General features: G+C 27.2%; 1 long non-coding RNA gene across 22 annotated transcripts; it reads left to right on the top strand.

Moving 5' to 3' along the window:
* The first annotated feature begins 10,425 nt into the window (after positions 1-10,425).
* On the top strand, positions 10,426-14,543 carry LOC103483971 (uncharacterized). Of its 22 annotated transcripts, none has more exons than XR_007821935.1 (7): positions 10,427-10,781; positions 11,495-11,583; positions 11,700-11,719; positions 11,994-12,892; positions 13,118-13,186; positions 13,955-14,059; positions 14,275-14,543. It is a non-coding gene; the product is annotated as an uncharacterized LOC103483971 (long non-coding RNA). The 22 variants fall into 22 exon arrangements; XR_007821936.1 differs by having other exon boundaries at positions 11,492-11,583; XR_007821932.1 differs by having other exon boundaries at positions 10,429-12,157; positions 12,242-12,334; positions 12,409-12,438; positions 12,581-12,892.
* Positions 14,544-15,492: the final 949 nt, after the last annotated feature.

Below are 15,492 nucleotides of genomic sequence, written 5' to 3'. Positions count from 1 at the left end.
ACGAATGAAGTATAGCATCATCATTATCATTCGGTGCTACAAATTTAAATTTTGTTTCAAAATTTTTAAGAAATTATATTTTAAAGCCGAGCATAGAAAATAATATTAGGAGCAATGTAAAATAGACTTATTGATAGCACTTTTGACCAAGTCAAACTTCACACATTTTGGAAGTTTGAATTAAAATTGAAAGCTACCCAAAAGGAAAAAAAAAACAAATACAAAAGAGAAAAACAAAATCTAACTTCAAATTTTGAATTTTGAATTCGATATTATTTAAATGTTGTGCTTCACATCTTTTAATGGTAGGCCCATACACATATGATAGAGTTTGCAACACAACAACTAATAATAATAATGGATGATAGGAATGTCACTTAGAACGAACAACGGCAAAATTTGACCTTAATTAATTTACAATTGACGAAGAATATAATGGATGGGAACATCTAATAATTTGTGTGCCATTTATAATATTAGGGCAAATTTTGACATTAAGGGTTATTATACATTTATTATTTTCTTTGAAATAATGACATATATAGATTGAGAGAATAAATTTCTTGCATCATCATTCATTATAATTATCAAATCATCTAGGTAATAGTTGTTAATGTCAATACAATTTACTATATATTTCGAAGGAACAACTAAAAATTTATCATAAGTACAACACTTTGTAAATAAAATATTTATTAGAATCTCACATGTGCCTTCTATTTCAAATTAAAAAAATCATTCAACTATTAATTATTGTATATGTTTTTTTCGTATAAATTATGAATTGTATGAGTAATTAATTTGTTGGACATAGTACATCATCAATTAATAACTATTTATTTTTAAGTTCAATTGGAGGTAGAATGATAGTTGGTTCGATTTTATCGGTTTTAGAGTTAACAAACCAAATTAAATCAATTGATTTAACAAAGAAGGGATCCAAGTTACTGTCCATTAAAGAACAAAACCAATGAATTGGTTTTATTTGGGTTGGTTTGATTTTCGATTTTTGGCATTTTCTTTTTCTTTCCATTTTTTTTTCTTAACAAATGAAACATTTTATTCTTACCACCTAAGTAAAAAACAACACTCTACATAATAAATGGTTTTTTAAAAAAAAAATATACATTCAAAACATAATTAAAATACTAAAAGATAGTTCACTTGTTGGTTCGGTTTTATTTTGATTGGTTCTTTTAATAAAAAAAAACGATATATCTAGACCAATACTATTTAGTTTTCCCTAAATACAAACTAAGATGACCATTGGTTTGGGGTTTGGTTTGCATTAAGAAAAACATGTATTCCCAACAAAAAAAGAAGCACTAACGTTGCATTTAAAAAAGATAGAAAAACCAATGAGTAGAGCATAGTATATAAAAACAAACAATCTTTGGTAATCATTTAAATTTTTATGTTTAATTTTTGAAAATTAAATCCATCACTATAATCTACTTTTTATGTTTTTTAATTTTCAAGTCAAATTTTAAACACTAAAAATTAATATAGGGAATCGAAAAGAAAATAGAATTGGTTTTCGAAAATCAAATACTTACATTTTTTTAAAAAAAAAAACAATTAAACAATTGTAAAAGGTTGAGATTTTGTTAATTTAGACCACTAATTTCTTGTTGATATTTTTCTAATTTGACTTTTAAAATAGTTGTTTGCCACACATTTGATACTGGTCAAATTCTCTCAACACCACAAAGAAAATTAGAACACCAACAATCATATACAAAGACACAATAGACCACTAATACTACAACTCATACCTAATTCTTCTTCTAATTACATACAAACTATAATATTAGATTACAAATTTAGCTAGCATTTGAATTTTCAACCCACATTCTAAAAAAATAGTTGGTTAATTTTTGTACGACAGGGATTGTACTAATTTAAATAGGTATGGTTTAGATTAATTTACTTCTTCCTCGGTTGCAACAGAACCACAACCAAAACCCATAAGGAAAAAGTAAGTAAGTAAGTAAGTAAGTAAATAAAGTATTTGTCTTTATAAATAGTTAAAAAGAGAATGTTCACATTTTATATTCATTAAAAAAAGTATATATATTTATAATTGTAACACTCGTAATAATCGATCTCCCATAAAAGTGAGTGGAAGAAGAAATAATAGTAATAGTAGAGAAGAGTGTGCGACCAGGAGAGGAATATATCCCTATTTGAATTAGTAGTTAGGGTCTGAATTTGAAAGCCAACACGGTTTGTTTCATATTCCACATTTCAGTGTGCCTATCCCTATAAAGCTTTCAAATAAATACTATTACATAATAATAATATTAATGCCTTTTTTCTCCTTTTTCTTTTTCCTTTTCTTTTATTATTATTATTATTATTATTTTTGAGCAAATGAGAAAAGAAAAAGACAAATATCAATGCATTTTCTGCGAAGGTTCGAAAATTCTCAACCGTCCATCATCATTCCATAACTATCGGCCGTCCAAATCTTTTCTTTTGCACTTTCCACATAAGCCTCGCACACTCTTCATCATTATAGAGTTGTTACCTTTTCTTTTCTTTTCTTTTTTAATCTCATTTGGATAAATATGTTTTTTTTTTCTTTTATTAATTTCATCCCATGTCTCTCTTTTTTTTTTTCTTTTTAATATTTATTTGAGTTTTATGAACTCTAATATCATATTCAATTATACGAGGTTTCATTTCAAAATCAATTGACAATAAAATAGGTAAATTATTTCTTTTATAAGTAGTGTGAATCCATTTATCTTTTTTAATTTTTTAATTCAACAATTTTAAATATGGAATATGTAATGCAACCAAAATCCTACATCAATTAGATAAGGGAATAATCATTGGTATATAAGTGAAGGAAACTATCATTATTGGTATGAGACCTTTTGAGATAGTACTAAAAGCAAATTATGTATATCCAAAATGGATAATATCATACCGTTGTGGAGATATTTATGGGGTTTGTTGTCCTAACAAAGTATTCAAATCTATTGTTTTCATAGTGTTGTGGTTAAATATTGGTTGTCATGTCTAACTTTTAGAATATAATATACCTTAACTCGATTTGTAGAGTTTTGAATATGATTTTATTCGATCCAATCGATGTACATCTTTATTAGTAGTGAGACATCGAAGTATACATGCATTGAATTATATACTTCGGAAAACTATATATAATCAAGATTTTAGATGACCATATGTTTTTGTGTTGTATTCAGCAGATAATCTCATAAATTGTTATGAGAATATTGAGATAATTAACAATATGTTTGTTTGGCTAAACCATCACATATGGAAATATTAATTAAGATTGACGTAATTATGACAATATAATTTAAATTCATATCACTTACATTTTGGTCTTTATTAATTTAATATTTATAAATCAATTTTAGGTTATTTATACTAATTAATCAACTTCACCATGTGTTTACTCATATATTAGTTTGAATTTCGATTTTATTAAGCAGATGATGGAAAGTAGTTTATAACAATATTCTCAAAAGCAAAGCTCCATAATTATCTAAAAGTTAGATACTAAATTCATCGTGACATCAACATTTTCGCACACTCTTTTAGTCTTTTCTTTACGGTAGTTTTCTTCATCTTATCTTTTTCATATATTATTAAATATAGTAAAGTAAACGAAAATATTTACGAAATTAGTAAAACTTTATATCATTCATACATTAAATAACACCCATAGATGACAAAACAAACAAACAAAAAAGTCTAAGAGGAAGAAGTGGTTTATAAGTGTAATTTTCATCCAGTTTGATTTTTGGTAATTGAAAATTAAATTATTGAATATATATAATTCATAAATAAACTATAATGATAACTTATTTTCAATTAATTTTGAATAAATAACTATAAGTAATTTGATGATTTATGGAAAAGAGAAAGTGAAAAACCCTAAATAAATATCAAAGAGGTTTTTCTATATATTATTCGTTTTCTTTTTTTCTCATGTTAGAATATATCCTAGAAATGGAGTGACAAGCATGCCCCCACATGAGTTCTCATTACAAGACAATTCGATATAATCAAAGACAAGATTAGGAGACAAAACAAATGACATAGATTTCATGTTGTTATAATGTTTTGAGGCAAAATTTATCTAACAACTATCCCAACTTATTTTTATGTCTCACCTTTGAAGTTAATTAAAGTATGTCGTAATTGTTCAAGTTTTTCTTAATTATGTTATTAACTATTGGTCTTTTTTAATTAATTATTGCATACAATATTTGTGTGTTCAAAAATCCAATTTTGACTTACAAATAATGATCATTTCCCTCTTGTGTACTTGACTTTCAAATACTCAATCATACCCATACATATGAAACTTCCCTCTTTAAAATGTTCCTATCTAAAGTAGAAAAGAAAAATCTCTCAATTGTTTGTTTTATCATGGCTGACTTTTTATTTATTTTTTTCTTTCGCCTTTTACCTACCCTAAATTTAATTCTTTGAGTAATTGATCTAAAATTATATTTTGATTTCCCTCGTATTTTGTTTTCGATCGAATCCATATCAACACAAACATATTTTAAAAAATATATAATGGTTGAACAAAGTTTAGTTTTTTCTTAATAAAACATCACGTAAAAAAGGATGATACCAAGATATCTCGGCTAAGTTAATACCTTTTTAACGTACTTTCATCGTACTTTGGTACGATGATGCAATAAAACAAAACAAAAATGTACAAAGTAAACAAGAGTTTGCACCATTAACATAATTTAAGAGGTTAGAAAAAAGCAATCATATTATATAAAAATGATATGAAATATATATCAAAGTTACAAGATAAAGGATAATTTCAAGCTCAAAACTATGGGAGCCAAAGAGATAATGTTTTCCCTCACTAGTTTATCAATAGTCTCTTGCAAGGTTTTCTGTTCCTTTCGAGCCATATACACAACACAAGGAAGTTGCAATAATATAACTCCAAGGTAACAAAATATAATCTATAAACCATATTTTTTCCTAGATTGATTAGAATAGTTTGTATTTGAGGTGTAGATTATTTTAGTTTGGGTTTAATAGCATGTGTTTGGTGCGTAGATTGTTTTAGTTTAATAAAAAAATAGTAAACACTACAACAAAGAATAATTAAAAAAAAAATTATGAATGTCAAATAATAAAAACCGTAGCAAATAGATAAATATAGTAGCAAATTGGCCGAGATTTTAAAATTATGTTTATTGTAGCTGATTAAAGACTTTTAAACAGTGTTTATCGTAGCAAGAGGTAGTTATTATAATTAGTCCTAGATAATTTTTGCTCTAAACGATCCCTACTTATCTAGCTTAAAATGATTAAAGCATCCAAATTAAGAAAATAGGGGAGCCTCCTGCCCTCACACCATTTTTTCTTTGAAAAAAATAAACAACTCTCCTTTTCCAACTCTAACTTATTTCTGACGTGTTTTTTCTTCTTTTTTTAAACATTAAAGGATTCATATAAAATTAGCAAACAAAACAAAGAAATGTGTTTATTTGCTTAAAATGACAAAACCAACCTAGCAAAAAGTGAATAAAAAAGAAAAAGGAAATCTTCTCATAAATAAAAAAATAATAATATAACATAAGTTCGAAATATCCACATTGATAAAACTGTCGAAGTCTCAATTTTATACCATCCATAAAAATATAAATACAATCTTCGACATTAACGTACATTTAAAAAAAATTAACCATTAAATAAACATTTTATATTTTTTAAAAAAAATAAAAATATTAATAATTTATAATATACTCCCATTATCTATTTGTTCTTTTTGTTGGTAATTCTTTTACTAAATAATGAAAATATGTAAATTATTTACCTCTCATATTAAAGTGGGCATCAACCAAAATGTCAACATGTCTGACATTTATTTACTTATTGGTGAAAACTTTATAGAATTCATTTAAAAGCATAAAAGTAAAAGGTTTTTTCTTTTTTTTTCTAAAATGTTTATATTTGAGTGAGGCAGTGGACGGTAGATTGAAGAAAAAAAATGGAAAAAATAGAAAAATAAAACGTGAGAAAGGCTTTTTTTTCTTTTTTTTTTCATAATTATTTGTGTGGCAGAGGAGCCCCAAAACTTTACATTAATTACAAGAGGACCCCATTTCTTTTTACAATTTATCGCCCGGAGCCGCGCTTTTCTTTTTTCTTTCTTTAACATCCCTCAAATCAAACACACGTGTTCCTTTCTTTTCTTCTTCTTCTTCTTCTTTTTCTTTCCTTTTTTTTTCCATTAATTTTGGAGTTTATAATTTGAACAAATTTTGACTCAATAATGAGTAAATAAATTACCAACAAAATTACCTATTTTTGCTCTATTTTTTAGTTTTTCTATTATATAAATACATCGATGGGACGATCAATCAAATGTCTTAATTCGAGTTGAAGCATCCTAGGAAATTTCTCTAAGTATGTTTAACTTTGAAATTTCTATGATCTAACTACCGAAAAAGAATGGACAATTTATTGGTATAGGTAGTAACTTTTAATTCTTTTAAGTCTTTCTTAACTTTCATGTTCTCAAAATCTCTCAAATGCAATATCAGATCATTCATATTTCCTCTTAAACTCGTGACGTTACAAGTATTAATATTAGTTAATAATAAAACTTAAGGCTAATTGTAAATATAGAATCAAGTGTAAAGTATTTGCAAAGATACAAGATAATGATATAATATAAAAGAATTTGTTAGTATATGACATAATTTAGATGTATATTATTAGTATGGTAGGAGTCTCACTAACAAATTTTGTTATATCTGTAATTTCTATAAATATTATTGTACATTAATTATTTATTTCTAAAAGTTCTACTTAATGCAATTACTCATAAATTATACGACAGTGATATTTTTAGCATTTGATAAGAAATATTTAATTTAAATTAAATTATAGTTTGGTTTTTTGACCCTTAGGTTTTTGGTTTATTTTCAACATCAATCCATTTAGGTCTCTACAATTTCAAAGTTTTAATTTCATATTCTATATTTTAGTATAATGCTTGCATTTGCATTAAAAAAAATCGTTATTTAGTCCAATAATGTGTTAGAAAGTTATTCAACAAATGTCTTATGAATCTCAATGATTATTTAAAACCACATGTTTTTGTAGACTATGGTTTGACTTTTGTAAGGTACAAACAAAAATAGTGCAAAAGTGAAATATTTGTATTAGTAATATTATAAACTTTGTATTTATTTATTTCAAGAATTAAAATGGAAAATCTAAAAATATAATATAATAAAAAGAACGTACGAATATGAAACTCTTAAAATAGAAATGTGTAGTAAACAAAATAAATAAATAAATAAATAAATATTTTGTGTATATATATGAAGATATATAGTTTGTCCTTTTTCGATTTTACAATAATAACCAAAAACTATAACATCAAATTAAACCTTTGAAGGTCTATTTGACCGACCATTATTTTCATTTTTCATTTTTTATTTTTTATTTTCATTTTCTTTTGTTTGAATAGTCAATAGACATTTGTTTATTAAACTCCATCGTGTATTAAGTCTAAAAGACTTAATAATACATAATAAAAGAAAAAAACTTTATTGAATAAATTGCTATGCTACTAGATTTGGAGTTTGACGAGAGTGTTATGAAAATGTATCAATCTAGTTGAGATATTCTGATGGCGTATCTTTTCATCTATTTGTCTCTACCTGTATTATTTTGTTAAAAAATACTAGTAGTTATGTGGTTTTTTTTTCTTTTGTCTTTATATTTTTAAAATATCTATTTAGCCTTTAAGCTTTTAATTTTTATTATTTTAGTTTTTTGTAATTTAAAGATGCTCAATTAGATTTTTACTTTTAGAAAGTAGAACATTAATTTATCATTTTTTAAAAATTCAAGAATCAAAATTTAAATATTAAAACATGCGCAGCTCATAGCTTCAATAAGATTACGTGAGTATGTAATGAAATCCTAATAAGTCGATAAGCATGTATGTAACTTGTAAGAAATACTAATAAACGCTAAATTAATTTGTAGAAATTAAAACCTTTTATCTTTTCATCAAATTAAACGTCACAATTTATTTTTTTTTAAAAAAAAAGTTAAGCTTTAATAAGATTCCAAAATCGTAAGTTTAACCAAAACTTATGAACATGTCAAGAAGCAAAACATAATATTTACCCAAACATAGATTTAAGTTTATAACTACGAGTAATCAAGCCTAAATCCAAAATATCAACCAAAATATTTTTATATAGATTTTTGGAGTCCAAAGTTAAATTTCAAGGAAAATAAAATAAACATATAACAATAGTTTTATTTTTTATTATTATTATTATTATTTTAGGTTAGTTAAGACAACTATATTTTCCATAAACTATATATTAAAAAAAATTATGAATCATGCATATATATATATATATATATATATATAATATATATATATATATATATATATATATTCCTAAAATACAATCCAATCATTACCATAATATACATATACGTAAGCAAAATTTAGTATCCTTAATATATTATTTTGGTTTGAAGAAAACATGTTTTGAAATCTTCAAACTTTGAAAGGAAAAATTGAAAAACTTGTCGTTATTAATTTTTTTTTAAAACAAAACATTTGCTCATGATTCATGATTATAAATATTTATATACCATAAACAAAACCAAAATCTATCGCCCAATTTTTTCAAGTCCCCTTTTCCACTTGCTAGATTTATGAAAAGCAATTACTTGTAGTCTCAAAATTCTTATATATATATATATATATATATATATATATATATATATATATATATATATATAATGATATTATTTGTGGGTAATATTAATTAATATAAAATCATTTTGTATGTCCCATGTGAGACTTTTCTTTCATGTTTTTGACTTTATTTCAAAACTGGAACAAATCAAATAATATTATGTATTATATTTAATAGAGTAACTGTTACAGTGGAGGCCAAAGTAGTTGTTGTTTTTGGATATGTCAACCCCTTTCACACTTGATTATTTTTTGGATTTGGTATTATTATTATTATATGAAAAGCAATTAGAACTCTCATCTTTTGAGGATATTAAAGTTTGAGTTGACCAATTTTATGTTGATTTATCATTATTTGTTTTCTTTTCTCTCTCTCTCTCTCTCTCCCTCTCTTCACTCCTATTATTGGGAGATTGAGTTGGCAGAAATTGTCTCTCTCCTCGATCCTATTGGGTAGACCAAGTCCAATCTTGAAAAGAAAACAATTCATAGAGTTATGATCATATGTATTAATCAAGTGTATATGCTAACTACTTGAATCATTTGAGTTCTTTCCTGTCTTGATTATTTTGATAAAGACAAAAAGAAATGAGTTTTGAAGTTTTTGGTCTAGGAAAAATACTTTTTTGTTTCTAGATTTCGGTTATTATTTTTTAATCTAATTTTTAGATTTTAAAATATTACACTTTATCATTTTATTTTTGAATTTTGAGTTTTGTTTTAATTTGGTTTTCATTTCAAATTTTATAGTTTTAATGTTAATATTTCACTAAATATCCTATAATCTTATTGTTATCGTTAATATTTGTTTTATGCGTACTTTAAATTAATTGATAAGCATTAATATTAAACATTGGGTACATGAATAATTAATATTAAAAGTTCAACTTTTAAAGTCAATAAACTATAAAATTGGAACAAAATTCAAGATAAAATAATCCTAACAATTTCATGTTTGAAAAGAAAATCTAAATCGAATCGAAAACTAAATGAACAAAACAGAAAGATTATTTTTTCCTTTTGATATTCAGTGATTGTGGTTACTAAAATTCATAAATGGTATCAATTTTGGCAAGAGTAGTCATTGGTTAATATTAAGTAAATCACTATAATAAAAAAAATCTAACTATATTATAAAATTAGTAATTGATAAAGCAAATTGAAATTTCCTTTTGGTTATTAAAACCCTATTTAAAAATTATGTTGACATATTTTTTTTTTACTCGTAAGTAAAAAATATAAGTAGGGATATACTACTATTCAATTAAAGTAAATAACGTCAATGTGATGTACTAATTCCAATTTTAGATAACTTCTAATAAAATAAATCGAAGGAATAACAATTCCAATTTAAATTGAATTCATTCTAATTCTATCTCATTTTGATTTCTAATTAGTGGGAGTTTTGGTTAAACTTTGCATGGGATAAGACACTACAAGAAATTGGGTCTACTATGACAGTTCATTTATCCAAAATTAAAAGGAAATTAGAAAAAACTGTCATAAAAGGTTAAAATGCGCGTTTTTGGCGGGAAAAGGCGGAATTTTTCGGATTTGAAGAATTTATGACAGTTAAAAACTGTCATAAATCTATGACAAATTTTAACTGTCATTAAATATAAATAATAAAATATATTATTAATTATATATTTTCTTATCTCCTTTCTCTCTGCATCTCCACGAAAGAGCTCCAAAAACCCCAATCTCAATAATAAAATTTAAGTATTTGTTTCCTTTCTTTTATTGTACGCTTTCCCCGCATTTCCTATTTTTCCAAAATCCCAATCTTCTTCCGTTTCCCCAATTTTTCAATTCACGCAAGGTTCAAGTTCACGCCGCCTCTAGCATCTCTCTGGCTCCCCCTTTCATCTCGGCCTGTCATCTCAGGCCGTCGACGACCAATTTCTAAACCTCACGCCCTAATTTCTCAAAATCTCAACCTCTCCAAACCACATCGACGGTGAATCCGGCTGCCGTCGTCTTCAACGTCCGCCAAGTCCCCCACGCGTCATTTGAAGGATCGTCGTCGGTGAGTTCTTGATTTTTCTTTTTTCGTTTCTTGAAGAAGAAGTTCGCCAGGATATTAGACAAGTTTGTTTGTATGGTGCTCTATCAAGCCCACGAAACGGTAATTTGAGAAGAAAGTATTCCAAAGTTGATGATTTTGCTAGGGTAATTTGAAGAAGTTTACGCTCTCCAAAAGCACTTACCTCTGAAACAAAGAAAGTTAGCGAAGATATTATTAGTGGTTAAGCCACTATATTATTAGTCACTATCTCATATGTTATTAATTGGTTAATTTGTATTAAAAGTTGTCCCTGACCTTCTTTTCGCCACTGCTAAGCAATTGTGCTACACTTAATTGGTTAATTTGTATTAAAAGTCAAATTGCTGCAAAAGAAGATTGGGACTGCTCGGATATGTCTTGGAGAGAGCATTTAAGAATGACATTTGTTGATAAAAGTGGTGAAAACAGTTCAAGACTGATTTATGTTCATCTGTAATATTCAGCTCGCTAGTTTCTTTTAACTTGTTCTCAAAGTTTCAGGTTTAAAGCTAACAATGTATTTTTGCACTTGACTTTATCATTCCTTTTAAATTAAAATTTCTTTCACTTGATCAGATTTGATTGTTTGTAAGGTTGGAACGGTGCTTCTTAGTTGTGCCTTCCTCTATGATATTTTTTGGGTATTTGTTTCTAAAGAAGGTGTTCAATGAAAGTGTGATGATTGTGGTTAGTAGGGAGTGCCATTTTGACTTACATCGTCACAGACTTGAAGAAGATCACCTCTCATATACTTTACTGCGTTGCTATTAAAAATCATTAACAGGTGGCTTTTCCTTCCCAGCATTTGTATGGATGTACTCTTGAATGATTAATTTAATGATTTTTGTACTTTAATGTTTTCTTACATGTAAATTTGCTGTCATTTTGGCTACCATAAAGCAAATGGCGCTGGGTTGAAGGTAAAGGAACATGAATGTTCTTGATTGGTTATTTTTCAATTATTTTTTATAAATGCTAAATGCAGAGTGTTTATTGTTTTTTTAAATGTTACAAGTTTTATGAAAAGTATGTTGGTGAATTAAAAAATGTGTTGAAGTGTCCAAGAGTATGGCTTGTGATTAACATTAGGGTCTACATTGAATTCGATGAGTATTCAATTACAAGATTTATGTTAGTATCATTGTCTTCTTGAAGATATCTTGGTTCTCTCTTATTATATATCCTTGTTGAAAGGTTTTATAACTTGAAAGACCATAGATGAGAGGCACATATTCTCTTTTGGGAATCATACAACTGAGATTCAGACAATTCTAATTCTGAAAGTAATATCTCTCTGTATGTGAGATATTTTCCTCAAGATGCTGTTGCACGCAGTTTTGCCATCTACCAATTTATTGGTCAGTATTTCCTTCTTTTATATTTATTTCTGTGTACCATGTTTGTAGTCTAATTATTTGAGGTAGTAATATTCCTACTTTTAGATTGATGGCTCTCCCTTATGAGATGTAGTTTAAGGTTCTGCAACTCTGCTACTATCCATGGTGGCTTAAGCTTGATCAGATACATCTTTGGAAGTAATATTGCTTATTCATCTTGGAAGTGGTAAAGGGAATAAATCTTTGATTTTACTAAATTGTTTCTTCTGTAGGATTCTGGAGATGAAATTCTTCTGCGAGAGGTATTATATGATGCTGCAATAATACCAGAGTACCCATTCCTTAAACTTCAATTTGGAACTAAACGATCTGCTGCTGATTTAAGAACTATTTGTTTGAATTGGTTATTTGTTGTTGATAATGGTAGTTCTTTGATGGCCATAGATTTTGTTTTTGCCATTGTGAGTATTCTGCTCGAGATAGTTCTTCATCATGGAATGAACCATTTAGTTCTCATCACTTATTGTCTCTTCATTGCTGTCATTTCCTTAGCTCCAATTACTTACTTCTGTGAAAAGTAATTTCCTCAAATACCCACTTTTTTATTTAATCCTTTTTTTCCTTTTGATCTTTTGATTATTATGAATTTTCTCTTTTTCTCTATTTATGCTCTATTGTTTTGGGGTTTTACAGAGATGGTAGAGCCAGTCTCTCTCTTTGAATTTTCTGTTATTTGTTCTTCTGCGCCATTGTTGGGTAAGTTTTCAACCTTCAATTCTTAATTATATGTTTTGTATTTTCAGTTCCTTTGATGTTTATGCTTTGTTGCTTTCGATGTTTCTTTAGCTTGTTTTTCTTTTGATGTTTAATTTGGGCCTCAAATAAATTAGTACGAACTATGTTGTAGATTTTTATTTTGACTACGAGGAGGTGGATAGGGATGATGATTTGAATTCAAAATATCCTTGTCCGTTTTGTCAGGAGGAATTTGATTTGGTTGAGCTTTGCTGCCATATCGATGATGAGCATCCCTTAGAAGCCAACTTTGGGGTAAGAAAAATCGCTAATTTGTAACTTTAGAACCTAGCGTTTGTGTTTTTAAGTTTTAAGTGGCTTTTTTATTCGGATGACTCTCAATATTTGACTGTTAACAGTTCGTGTTTTGATCTTTTTTATGCAAGTTTTTTCTTTTAAAAAAAAAGCCTTTGTCGTGAACCTGTTTCATGAACGATAAGTTGCTTAAGTATTATTTTTTGGGGTTTGACTTGTAACGTTATGTTACTATGGCTGCCTTTAGCCTGGGTGCCTTGGTCGTATTTTGCTTATATTTTTCAATTCCTAGATATACTCGGTTTGATATTGTATTTGAGCACTCGTCTTGCCTCTAGTCAAGAATGTTTGCCTATGGTTATTAGTTAAATATGTTGTACTAGTGATGGAAGTTTAGAATTCTTTTTGGGGAGTATCTTCTTTTGATCGTAAAGACTCTCTATTGGGTTCTGTATGAAATTAGTTTGTCCTTTTTCAAGAGGTTGGCTTTCATTTCTTTTCAGATATGCCCTATTTGTTCTACAAGCGTGGGAGAGAATATGGTTGGACATATTATGCACCTTTGGTTGAAAAATTACATATTTGAGTAGACGTTATTTGTCTTAGTTTTATGCAATTGGACTTGGGAGAACTTGATAGCCTAACTAGGTTTTTTCTATACACAATTGTTTACGATTTTACGCCAAGCCCACATTCTTGTAGTATCAATTATCAATGGTCGTAAATGTAAATACCTGATTTTTTTCTCTCTCTCTCTATTTTTTTTAGGTTAACATTTTGAAAGGTTACATGTGGGTGTGCAGCAATAGTTGGTGCAACTTTTAGAGCTCTAGTTGGTGGTGTATTATTTGCACAGGAAGAAGTAACTTCTTGGTAAACACATTTCTTCCTGTCAACATGCTTGAAGGCTAACTTATATAATGGCTTTACAAAAGCCTTATTCTAAGTTGTTTTTGTGTTATAGATTTATTAAGATGGAAATGATGTTTTTTTTTTTTTTTCTGAGTTAGTAAATATGACAAGTGTTATCTAAAAGTAGGTACATGGGAGTGATAAGTGGATTTCTAATTTGATATTGTATTTTGTAGTAGAAGTTGTGGTGCCGATAGTGATACTGAGTCATCAAAGAAAACAAGCAATGATGGAAGCAGCAATTCTGGGGCAGAAAAGAAAATGAAAACTAGTATTATTAACTCCAATCTTTGTTGTATTAGCAGAGTACTTATTTAAATAGCTTGTTGGTATCAAAACATGTATGTTTATTCTATCATTGTACAAACCATTTACTTACAATTGTACAAATATTACAAAGTGTATGTTAACATATATACATTAAAGCATTGACGGTTTGTTTTCATATGGGTGTGTTGTATAGTACTTTGTGCTTGAATTGGTCAGTTAATAGTAGGGCGACAAGAAAAACTATGATTGAAGAAAAAAAATAGGGCAAGAAAAACAGGGACTGAAAAAAAGTTATATGACATTTGAATTTTAAAAAAACTGTCATGGAAAAGGTATTCTTGACAGTTAATTAAAGTCATGGTAGGTGAATAATGACAGCTATTATCTGTCATAAATTATAAATTATGACATTTATTATCTGTCATGAAAGATAAATAATGACAGTTATTATCTATCATAAAATATAAATAATGATAGTTATTATCTGTCATAAATATAAGTAATGACAGTTATTATATGTCATAAAATCTAAATGATGACAGTTATTATCTGTCATAAAATAAGAAATTCGTGACATTTATTTTTTGTCATGAAAAATGTCCTTCATGACAGTTTTTTTGAACTGTCATAAAATACTTTCCATGACTGCTGCATCAATGACTGTAAATAACTGTCACGAAATCTTTCTATGACAGCATTTAACTGTCATCGTAGGCCATTTTTCTACTAGTGAGAAAATTATTCAAGTACTTTTTAACATTTTAATCAAAAATTTATATTAAGTTGATGCTTGGATTGAAATTTTGATTTAGATTAAGTTTTGTAGAACATTGTTGTTGATTTAATTTGCTCTTTATTTTTATATTTAAAAGTCAAAACTATACTAAAACCACTAATTTCATATATCTCAAATGTGTATGAACAACCTAACTAATAGTATCTGAGGTATGGAAAATCATTGATTCTTTGATTTTTTTTTTTAATGTATTTTCGAACAACCATGCCTTTTCTTAATCTACTTAAATCTTGTAACATAACAAGATTTATGATCGTGTTGTTTACATCCTTTTAGAATTAACAAAGTACTATTGCAAAAATTCTCATTTGAATCAATCTCACTTAAG

The sequence above is a fragment of the Cucumis melo genome, chromosome 6, assembly GCF_025177605.1.
Source record: "Cucumis melo cultivar AY chromosome 6, USDA_Cmelo_AY_1.0, whole genome shotgun sequence".
Classification (NCBI taxonomy): domain Eukaryota; kingdom Viridiplantae; phylum Streptophyta; class Magnoliopsida; order Cucurbitales; family Cucurbitaceae; genus Cucumis; species Cucumis melo.
Note: the sequence above shows the minus strand (reverse complement) of the source record. Positions and strands in the feature narration are given on the sequence as shown.